General features: G+C 45.0%; 1 long non-coding RNA gene across 1 annotated transcript; it reads right to left on the bottom strand.

Moving 5' to 3' along the window:
- Positions 1-7,268: 7,268 nt before the first annotated feature.
- On the bottom strand, positions 7,269-7,762 carry LOC146992616 (uncharacterized). The gene is made up of 2 exons (XR_015036655.1): positions 7,725-7,762; positions 7,269-7,411 (listed from the first exon to the last, which is right to left on the bottom strand). It is a non-coding gene; the product is annotated as an uncharacterized LOC146992616 (long non-coding RNA).
- Between the last annotated feature and the right edge of the window lie 3,018 nt (positions 7,763-10,780).

Genomic DNA, 10,780 nt, shown 5'->3' with positions numbered 1-10,780 from the left:
ATGCAGCGGAGGCAGCTCCGTGACACTACTGTGTGTAGGCTGAATACCTGTGAGTGCCCGCGGCAGCGCCGCTGCTCGTTGAAAACAGCTGTGATAACGTGATTTCAGGTCCAGAAACGTTTGTAATATCACGGGAAAAAGTCGCTAGATTTGTCGCTAGTCGCTTTTGACAAAAAAAGTCACCAAGAGGGGTTGGAAAGTCGCCAGATTTAGCGACAAAGTCGCCAAGTTGGCAACACTGTTTGGGTAAGCTCCACCGAAGAGGACTGGAGACCTGGGGTCTCATTTATAAAACTGTGCGTGGGATCGTTACTAAAAGTGTACGTACGCCCAAAAGCCAAGTTTTGCGTGCGCCAGTAAATATTCAGACTTATAAAACCCTGCGTACGCACACTTCTAAGCAAACGCTTCACGTTCCGCCCTGTACACGCCCTGTTTTAACCGTAGATGGTCAATGCAAACCACCACATGAATGCGATCTGCATGTCAATGAGCCTGACGTGCCCTTGTTCTGTCGGTGTTGTAAATTAGCTGCAGGTGTGAAAGTGACAACATGACGTGTTGCTGCAGCTGTTAACGGCGTCAGCGGCACGGAGCGCACGCGGTGTTGTTTTGTTGTGCTGCCCTCTCACATGCTGGACCCGGTTCGGCACATTTACAACAATGACAACAGTTCTAATCTGAAACGAGTTATTAACCATTCATCATGGTCTCACTCTCCCTCTTTTCTCCTCCAGCGGTGCCGTGGTGCAGCATTACGCACGGGGCTCACCGCTGTATTCATACATTTACAGTAATTAGACTGATCGATAAAACTTTGAATAATTAGCAGAATCAGTTACATTCTGAGGAATGATCAAACATGACACTTCTCTTGATAACAAGAAAACAATGTAACAATTGTGGGAACAATTACTGGATTTTTTTTTTTCTTCCAGGGTTTGAGATTTAATTGACTCTCGATCATATGTTCACACAGTATCATAGGAACGGGGGGCAACCGCCATTCCGACATGCCACCACTCCGACATTAGGCCCTAATTGTCGGAATGGTAACACTTTACCCTTTAATAAAAGTCCCATCATTCCGACAATTTTCGTCCCCTAAGGTCGGAATGGCGGTATTTTTGAATTTTTTAAACGTGTTGCCATTCCGACAAATCTTTTAAAAGCCTACCCCAGTAGTAGTAGTTTCTAGTGCTGAACTATGACCAAGCGCGCTGTCCGCTGTGTCAGTGCTGAAATGAATGACAGCGTGTCACCGCCCGAGAGAGAGAGAGGGAGAGAGATGCGCAACCTAATGCATATTATTTACTATTGCGCATTTCCTTTTGCTGCTATAATAATGATACAAATTGATGGAAACTGGTAATAACAAAAATGCATCAAAATTACAGAAAGAAGTGTCAGGCAGGGAAGTGAAGTTTTGCTCGGTGCAGAGGGAGAGAGCAGAGCAGCAGATATTTAGCTTAACTGCTCCACAAAATGACACAAACAGGAGGCAAAAAAGGAAAAAAAATCAATCATTTTTTACTGCCATCTTCGATTAAAAAATATGTCAATTTGATAGGCTTTCAAATCACCAAATGATTTGCTGTGAATCATTTCGTTTGTTGTAATGATTGTGAGCATGGACAACGGACGTCTTGTCTATTGATTACGAAATGTCATTTTACATGTAAGCGGAGCTGAACAGACAGACACACAGCGGCATGCGTAAAACACGTATTTTGACTACTTCGTGCTGTTGCTATTTTTTTTAAAGTTACCTTTCGTTTCCTTTGGATTTTTGTGTGTATTTTGAAGCTGTCCTGGTCCATGTTTGTAAGCCTTTTTACCAGGAGTAAATTCCCCAAAGTTGCAACAACTTGTAGTGATCCACTGGGTTTAGCCTGGCCATAGTCTATTGGAGCTGGGGTAGTTTGCTCCCCAGGTTTTTTTCATTGTGTATTAGGCCAGGGAAATTATCAGTTATGCTTGTGGTTTGCGCACGGGGACGTGCGGACCTTTAATAAATGAATGAATGTTTATTTTTTGCTGTACGTTGTGTGCGTAATGCGTGAAAGTGCATTAGTGGGACCGAGGGTTTAAATGGGGAAGTGACGTGATGAGAGGGGAGGAGAGCGAGAGACACAGCACCCCTGCACACACACATGCACGCCGGCACGGACAGTGACTGTGCGCTCGCACACCCACACACATACACACTCAATCCGACGGCTGGGACTCGGACTTAATGGACAGCGGGAGGGGAGAGGGCTTTCGGGTTCTGTTGATCTGTGTGTAATAGTTTATTATATGCCGCCTGTGATGGGCGCGTTTTGAGTTCAGTGAAATACACTGGGAACGGCCGCAACGCGAAACTTACGTTGCGTGACAGCCGCAGCAGCTCGTGCCCATTCAGTCAATGGAAGCTCCTCCACCGGCCATGTGAGCGACGCGCGCTCCAGCGGCCGTCGCGCGGCGTTTCTCTTCTTTTTCGCGAGTCCATTTTATTTCCTCGTCGCGTACTACGCGGCCCTCCAACAGGTAGAAAACTACAGAGAACTGTGTATAAAACGAATATATTACGTTTAAAAGTGATTAAAATAAATGTCTCATGTACCAGAGGCAAAGCCAGTAGCAGTGCAACATTATGGGGTTTGTTTTTTTTACATTGTGGATCCATGATCGTGTAGTTAAACAGTTAATTGATACCATTTAATATAGTCTGCACTTGCAAACCTACATAGTCAGCAGATTACCTGTGAAAAAGGTACTGTCAATCCATTTTAACAGGAAGGATGTAAAAATGTGTTGAGATGCATAAAGTGCACTCATTTACTGCAGGCTTGACAAGGTGAAGCTGATCAGCTGCAACAACAAACAGTGAAGCCGTGTCGCGTCGCGTCCGTGCCTGGTGTAGCAGTTAAAAAACTCTGCTCCGCCCCGCTTACGTATCGCGTCGCGGCCGTTCCCAGTGTATTCCTGGCGTAGCGACTTTGTTTATTGCTTCCCTGGACGCACCAGTAGCGCGAGCTTAGGTCCGCCTGCAGCAGGACTGCGTTGTGCCAGTTCCAGTGCTTAATTTGTAAATCATAAGGTGCCGGAACTCAAAGTACACATGACAGCTCGGGGACGACGAGACGGGCAGAGGTCCCGGAACGTATGCGGCGCACGTCGGGGTCGGGGGGGGACATGCTGTGGGACACAAGCCTCAATTTCAAATAATAGGCTATCCATGTTATGACGTTTACTTGAAATTATTTTAGGCACAGGCAAATGCCCACATCACCACAGGCGGTGCTTTACAGTCAGGAATTTTCTCAACAGGTCTAACTTGTAAAAAGAAGAAAAAAAAGAGCTTATAAAAAATCACACAAATCTTCCTATTATTCAAAGATTGGCACGGCGACCTATTAATAGACAGTATGCTCAGTTCAGTTGGTCCCCGCCTGTTGCTCCGGCCAGTGTTTCCCACAGTTTCAAATTAATTACGTCCGCCACGAATAGATTTTTCGGCAATATCGTTCCGTTCATTCATCTCCGCATAACGCTCTTTCGCCGTTATTGGCACGCACGCACGCACACGCACACACACGCAGAAACAGACTGAGAGGGGGGAGAGAGAGAGAGAGAGAGGAAAGGGCGAGTGCAGCAGTGCACAGCGCGGTAAAAGCGAAACTATATACGGCCCGGTCAGTGCGTCAACTTCAACAGATCTCCGACTCTTTCAAATGACTTTAAATCTTAATAAACAACATGGATTTATGGGGATCTGTTCTGTAAATTAATATATACATATTATATATTTTTTTTTAAACATTTTTTTTTATGAGAGGTGCCGGATCTGCCCAAATAAGTAACGGAACACAGGGAGGCCAAAATTAAGAGGTGCCGGATCTTGTTCCGGCAGGATCCGGCTCAAATTGACCCCTGGCCAGTTCCCCTTACCTCTCCTTGGGGTCATCCCTATGTTCCCACAGCCCTATGTTCCCTCAGCCCTATGTTCCCTCATTTCTAACTTTTGTCGTCACTGAAAATTAGGCCCTATGTTCCCTCAGCCCTATGTTCCCTCATTTCTAACTTTTGTTGTCACTGAAAATTAGGCCCTATTCCCACAGCCCTTTGGTCCCACCATTGGTTGGGTTTAGGCAATGAAGAAAGGAGTTGGTTAAGTTTAGTAAAAAGACCAGGTAGAGGCTAGACAGGCCAGATAGACAGAGTCCAGATAGGTAGAGAGAGTCCAGAGGGAACATAGGGCTGAGGGAACATAGGGCCGAGGGAACATAGGGCTGAGGGAACATAGGCACGCTCCCATATCCTTATTGTAAGGGAAATTATTACAAACTGACATTGGAGTGTGTGATTGTAAATGGCAAGACTTTGTGTTTGTTTATTTATTAAGCTTTCACTGACTGTATCACATCTGTACACATGTCTTAAAACATGAAAAAAAACCAAAACGGAAACACACATACACACACACCCTAACCACCGCTCGGAGTAACGCACATTTCCTTATGGAAATTAAAGCCTTGTCGGAATGGCGGGACGAAACTGTCGGAATGGCAGGACGTTTGCATGTCGGAATGGTGACATGTCTGAATAGTAGAATGGCGGTATGTCGGAGTGGCAGCATGTAACCCATAGGAACATATAGTTATTTACACCATGTATTTATCCCATGCAGCCGCGGCGTCCTCTCCTCCTCCTGCGCTCTGGGAGCGGACAATATGACGGAGAGACGGTGGTGATTAAATATAGAGAAGGAATTTTGATTTAGAATTTTAAGTTAGATTCTAAGAGGATGTTTCTGAAACACCAGTCCAATGCAAAATAACGCTGTTGAATTAAATCACCATGGCAACATGGATCTAACGCATACGGATTGAAATTAAATGTGTGACGGCTGATAATGAAAACATATTTGTTCTTCTCACTGTACATTTCCTGAGTCTGACTTCAGTTCACCAGTCTGTGTCGCCAATTCCCCTTTTCCTCCAAACCATGCGTACGCATGGGTCAGAGTTTGCTTAGAGCTGCGCACATTCTCCCGTCAAGTTTGTTTTTTATAGATCACAACCTTGGCGTGGAAAGTCACGTACGCCACTTTCAGGCCCGTTTTGTGCGTAAGCAACGGTTATAAATGAGATCCCAGCACGTTAAAGATGGCAGGCTGATCCTTTACTATCTGGAGGCTGTGGTCATATAAAAACACCTCCAAAGGCCAGGAGTGGTGGAACATCTGACTGTGAGTATGGCGGCACCGTTGTCACCTTCATTGTTGGTCAATTTCTCCTGGTGTCTCTCATCATCCTTATCAATTGAACTGATATCCTTATCATGTGCAGGTGCAGGAGTGGGTTGCCCGATGGCAGGATGAGCAGGGCTACGCTGTAGTAGGAGTGAAATAGCACAAAACAGCTGCGCAGCAAGTGGCCACATTTGCTCTGACACAAGAGGAAGAGTTGGTGAATTGAAATTCTATTGAATGGGTCTTGATGGTTACATGCTGCCACTCCGACATACCGCCATTCTACTATTCAGACATGTCACCATTTCGACATGCAAACGTCCTGCCATTCCGACAGTTTCGTCCCGCCATTCCGACAAGGCTTTAATTTCCATAAGGAAATGTGCGTTACTCCGAGCGGTGGTTAGGGTGTGTGTGTGTGTGTGTGTTTCCGTTTTTTTTTTTTTTCGCCGTCATCACCGGCGATAACGGGGGTACAGCCGTACTCTTTAGAAAAAAGAAAAAAGAAAAGAAAAGAGAGAGGGGGAGCTGTACTCTTTCGCGGCTATTTCCGGAACGGAGAATGATAGCGACGTAATTCTTTTTTTAATGAAAGCAGGACACTTCAGCCTTTACATTGATCCCATCTGTGTGTTTGTAGCTTACCCAGAAGCTGAGAAGTCAAGCCATGACAGGCTAAACTCCAGGGAAAGCTGTGAGCGGTCACACGAGCGGCCAAAGATCGTTTATTTACATCAAGATGCTGCTCTGTTGTTGCCGTGAGTGATAAAAAAAATGATTAGCTACGCTTGTTCATGCAGCTGCGCGTGAGTTTTCCTCTGTAGGCCTACACATACACCCGCGTACCCACCCGTGTTCATTTGAGTTCCGCCCGTGCCCGACCCGTGAATTTTCACAAGACAGCTTATCCACCCGTTGAACACCGTTTTTGCGGGGTACCCGTCGGATACCCGCGGGGATCTGACCCGATGCAGGACTCTGCCACAGGGTAATCCACCGGGAAAAATAATCCACTATGCCGCTTTGGAATTGCCGCCACGCCAGCTGTCCAAACGCCGACTGTGTCTCACTCTCCTCCCCTCTCACCACGTCACTTCCCCATTTAAAGCCTCGGTCCCACTAATGCACTTTTACGCATTACGCACACAACTTACAGCAAAAAAGAAACATTCATTCATTCATTCATTACAGGTCCGCATGTCCCCGTGCGCAAACCACAAGGATAATTGATCATTTCCCTGGCCTAATACACAATGAAAACCTGGGGAGCAAACCTGCAAATCAACTACCTCAGCTGGCCAGGCTAAACCCAGTGGATCACTACAAGTTGTTGCAACTTTGGGGGAATTTACTCCTGGTAAAAAGGCTTACAAACATGGACCAGCTTCATAATACGCACAAAAATCCAAAGGAAACGAAAGGTAACTTTAAAAAAAAATAGCAACAGCATGAAGTAGTCAAAATATGTGTTTTACGCATGCCACTGTGCGTCTGCCTGTTCAGCTCCGCTTACATGTAAAAAGACATTTCGTTGCGTACAGTAATCAACAGACAAGCAGGAAAGCTGGTCCATGGAAAAAAGAAAATAAAGAGTCAGAGCCTCTCTCTCTCTTTCTCTCTCTCGGGCAGTGACATGCTGTCATTCATTTCAGCACTGAGACAGCGGACAGCGCGCTTGGTCATAGTTCAGCACTACAAAATATCAGCAGTTCACGCTTCACCGATAAATCCATGGCACTGTCCATATATGAGGCAGAAAGAGAACTCAACACCGTCTTCTCCCGAAGTTGAATAAGATATGTATATATTTTTTAATTCAAAAGACAACGTTTCGAGCGTCTGCGTCGTATTTGACTCGTACAGCAATAATAATAATAAACTAGAAAATTTCCTCTCGGGAAATTTTGAATGGGCCACGGGGCTACTGCCGGAGTGTGTACATTATGATGAGATTCTTCAGAGATTTCAAACAATTAATACTAGTAACCTTATGACATTATATACTGTACAAGGAGCACACCTACAACAAACGTTCCTTTTTCAAGTATTTATTTATACAGCAACCTATGCCCATTCAACCTCAAATGTGTGGGTGACGAAGTCACAAAAAATGATGAAAAGGGGTGCAGGCAGAGTTGAGTTAAGCGAGAGGGCAGTGATGATCTTCCATGTTGTCTGCAAATACACAAACACACACAAACAAACATCTGTAAGACACCAACATGAATCAAGTCAATTTAAAGTAATCAAGATACAGTACAGTTTTGTACTTGTGGGTAAATGTCTCTTACTTTTCTTCTGCTGGCTCGCTGTCTTGGTATTTGGTCCTCATCTTCCAAGATCTGTTGTCATCCTCCCTAAAATATTTAACACATTGTTCAGTAACAGTTATCAAAATGTTTAAGAATTTATTCACAGATAAACAGACACAACCTACATTGACAATTGTCATGAAATCAATGACAATGCACGGGTAAATGTCTCTTACTTGTCTGTTGGGTTGCTGTCTTTAGCTCTGGTCCTCTGGTCTTCTTCCTGGATCTGTGGCCATCCTCTCTAGATTAATAAAGCACAAGTTACAGTTAAATCAAATCTTGCTTGATCATTTGATCACACTACAGTCAGTAAAACACATTGGAAAGTGTTGCTCACTCATCATCTGTTGGGATGTTCTTTCCTCTGGGGAGTCCTCTGGAAATCTGCTGTGGTCCTCTTGCATTTTTCTGCCTGGATCTTGTGTCACTTTTAAAGGAACATAAAGGGCAAAGGCATAAATTAGTTACAGGTTTCAAATCATTGTGTAAACATTTGGCCTGTTATGTTAGTGATGCCAGGAGGGCTAGTTGGAGTTAGCCAAGTCTCTGATATCCCAAGAAAGTCCAGGTTAGAGTCAGTGAGGAGCTTTTCTAATTGTTCAGTTTTAGATATTATGCTTATGTTAATGTGCCCACCTAGTATTCCTTTGGGTTTCGCTGTGGGGTCCCACAGCACCTTGGCATGGTTTACAGTTTGGAAAAAACTGGTATTTTTTTGTTTTTCTGTTACCTTTAGTGCTGGGTAGTGAGCTGGATGAGCTGGCCTTCTGGTGAATGTTGTTCCCTTCCTGACTGATGGAGGGAGCTTCTCAGCTGCTGGGTTAACGTTAGCCGTGGGCGCCCCCCCGCTGAGGGCCGCTGGTGGTGGTGGGGGCTTCTCAGCTGCTGGGCTAACGTTAGCCGTAGGCGCCCCCCCGCTGAGGGCCGCTGGTGGTGGTGGGGGCTTCTCAGCTGCTGGGCTAACGTTAGCCGTAGGCGCCCCCCCGCTGAGGGCCGCTGGTGGTGGTGGTGGCTTCTCAGCTGCTGGGCTAACGTTAGCCGTAGGCGCCCCCCCGCTGAGGGCCGCTGGTGGTGGTGAGTGCCTACTGACTGCTGGGCTAACGTTAGCCGCTGCTGGTGGAGAGCCGGGGCCGGTGGCCTGCGACGCTAGCTCCCCAGCTAGCATCGCAGGTGGTGGTGGTGGAGAGCCGGGGCCGGTGGCCTGCAATGCTAGCTGGGGAGCTAGCAGGTGGTGGTGGAGAGCACCATCGCACAAATGACGGAGTCCAAAAAAAAAAAAAAAAAAAAAATGACGGAGTCCACTGGAACGCCATTATCCATAACTCATCCTGGCTCAATTACTACAAACAAAACCTGGACAAGTTCTTTGACGATTTAAATCAGTTTTGCCAGAAGAAACGCTGATTTTTTGAAACGTAACCATGCCACTGGGGGAGAGGATCAAAGGAGGGTTCCTTGTCCCTGAGATCCAGCACAAGCTGGGTATGACGTCATAGAAGGGAATTACTACAGTGGGACTTTGGCTGACATCCACGGGATGGACGTGCTGGACCTGCACTGTTCTGGTATTGTATTTTAGGTGGTAATTTTTGTGAGTAAATTCATTGTTTGTCCATCACAATATTGTGTAGTTTGCTGCAGTGATGATGTAATTCTACTTTATAAACTTGCACATTGGTCATCTGTAGTTCAAAAAATAAATAAATAAATAAAAAAGAATTAACAAAAAAATAATGAAATATCCCTCCCCTGTTGTTGTTGTTGAGTTGTTGTTACTGGTGTGAGTCCCCTGCAGTCCTCTGGAGGTCTTCTTCCTGGATCAGCTGTCATCTTTGGCATCTGCAGCTTCATTGTTACGGCTTCCCCTCAGACATGCAGGCATACGTGGCAGGAGGAGGCGTGGCAATAGTACAGGGCATTAAATACCTGAGTATTCATAAAGACAAGAAATAAGTTATTACAACAGACATTATATTACATTGGACATTATCACAGTGGTTTTGTCCCACAGTGTAAATGTCTCTTACTTGTCTGTTGGGTTGCTGTCTTTAGCTCTGGTCCTCTGGTCTTCTTCCTGGATCTGTGGCCATCCTCTCTAGATTAATAAAGCACAAGTTACAGTTAAATCAAATCTTGCTTGATCATTTGATCACACTACAGTCAGTAAAACACATTGTAAAGTGTTGCTCACTCATCGTCTGTTGGGAAAGTGTTGCTCACTCATCATCTGTTGGGATGTTCTTTCCTCTGTGGAGTCCTCTGGAAATCTGCTGTGGTCCTCTTGCATTTTTCTGCCTGGATCTTGTGTCACTCTTACAGGAACATAAAGGGCAAAGGCATAAATTAGTTACAGGTTTCAAATCATTGTGTAAACATTTGATCACAAACTTAAAGAATAAAATTGCAATTAAATTAACAAAAAAATAACGAAATATCCCTCCCTTGTTGTTGTTGTTGTTGTTGTTGTTTTTGTTGTTGTTGTTGAGTTGTTGTTACTGGTGAGAGTCCCCTGCAGTCCTCTGGAGGTCTTTTTCCTGGATCAGCTGTCATCTTTGGCATCTCTACTGTGGTCTTCTTGCATTTTTCTGCCTCGATCTTTTGTCACTTTTACAGAAACATAAAAGGCAAAGGCACAAGTAAGTTACAGGTTTCAAAGCATTGTGCAAACATTTGATCATAAACTGGAAAAAATAAAATTGCAGTCAATTAACAAAATAATGAAATATCCCTCCCTTGTTGTTGTTGTTGAGTTGTTGTTACTGGTGAGATTCCCCTGCAGTCCTCTGGAGGTCTTCTTCCTGGGATCAGCTGTCATCTTTGGCATCTGCAGCTTCATTGTTATGGCTTCCCCTCAGACATGCAGGCATACGTGGCAGGAGGAGGCGTGGCAATAGTACAGGGCATTAAATACCTGAGTATTCATAAAGACAAAAAATAAGTTATTACAACAGACATTATATTACATTGGACATCATCACAGTGGTTTTGTCACACAGTGCTAAAGACTACTTACCTGTCTGCTGGGTAGCATGTCCTCAGCTGCGGTCCTCTGGAGGTCTTCCTTCTTGGTCTGTGGTTCCTTGATAGACAAACATGACAAAGGTAACTTACTTTGCATTTTAATTGTTTTAAGAGAGAGAAAAAGAGAGAGACTTACTTTGTGATGGAGGAGGTTGCACCAGCAGCTTGGTCTGCATCTTCACAGTAGGAACTGACATCATCCACTTGG

The sequence above is a fragment of the Trachurus japonicus genome, chromosome 1, assembly GCF_045865225.1.
Source record: "Trachurus japonicus isolate A0001 chromosome 1, Traja_1.0".
NCBI classification, from domain to species: domain Eukaryota; kingdom Metazoa; phylum Chordata; class Actinopteri; order Carangiformes; family Carangidae; genus Trachurus; species Trachurus japonicus.
Note: the sequence above shows the minus strand (reverse complement) of the source record. Positions and strands in the feature narration are given on the sequence as shown.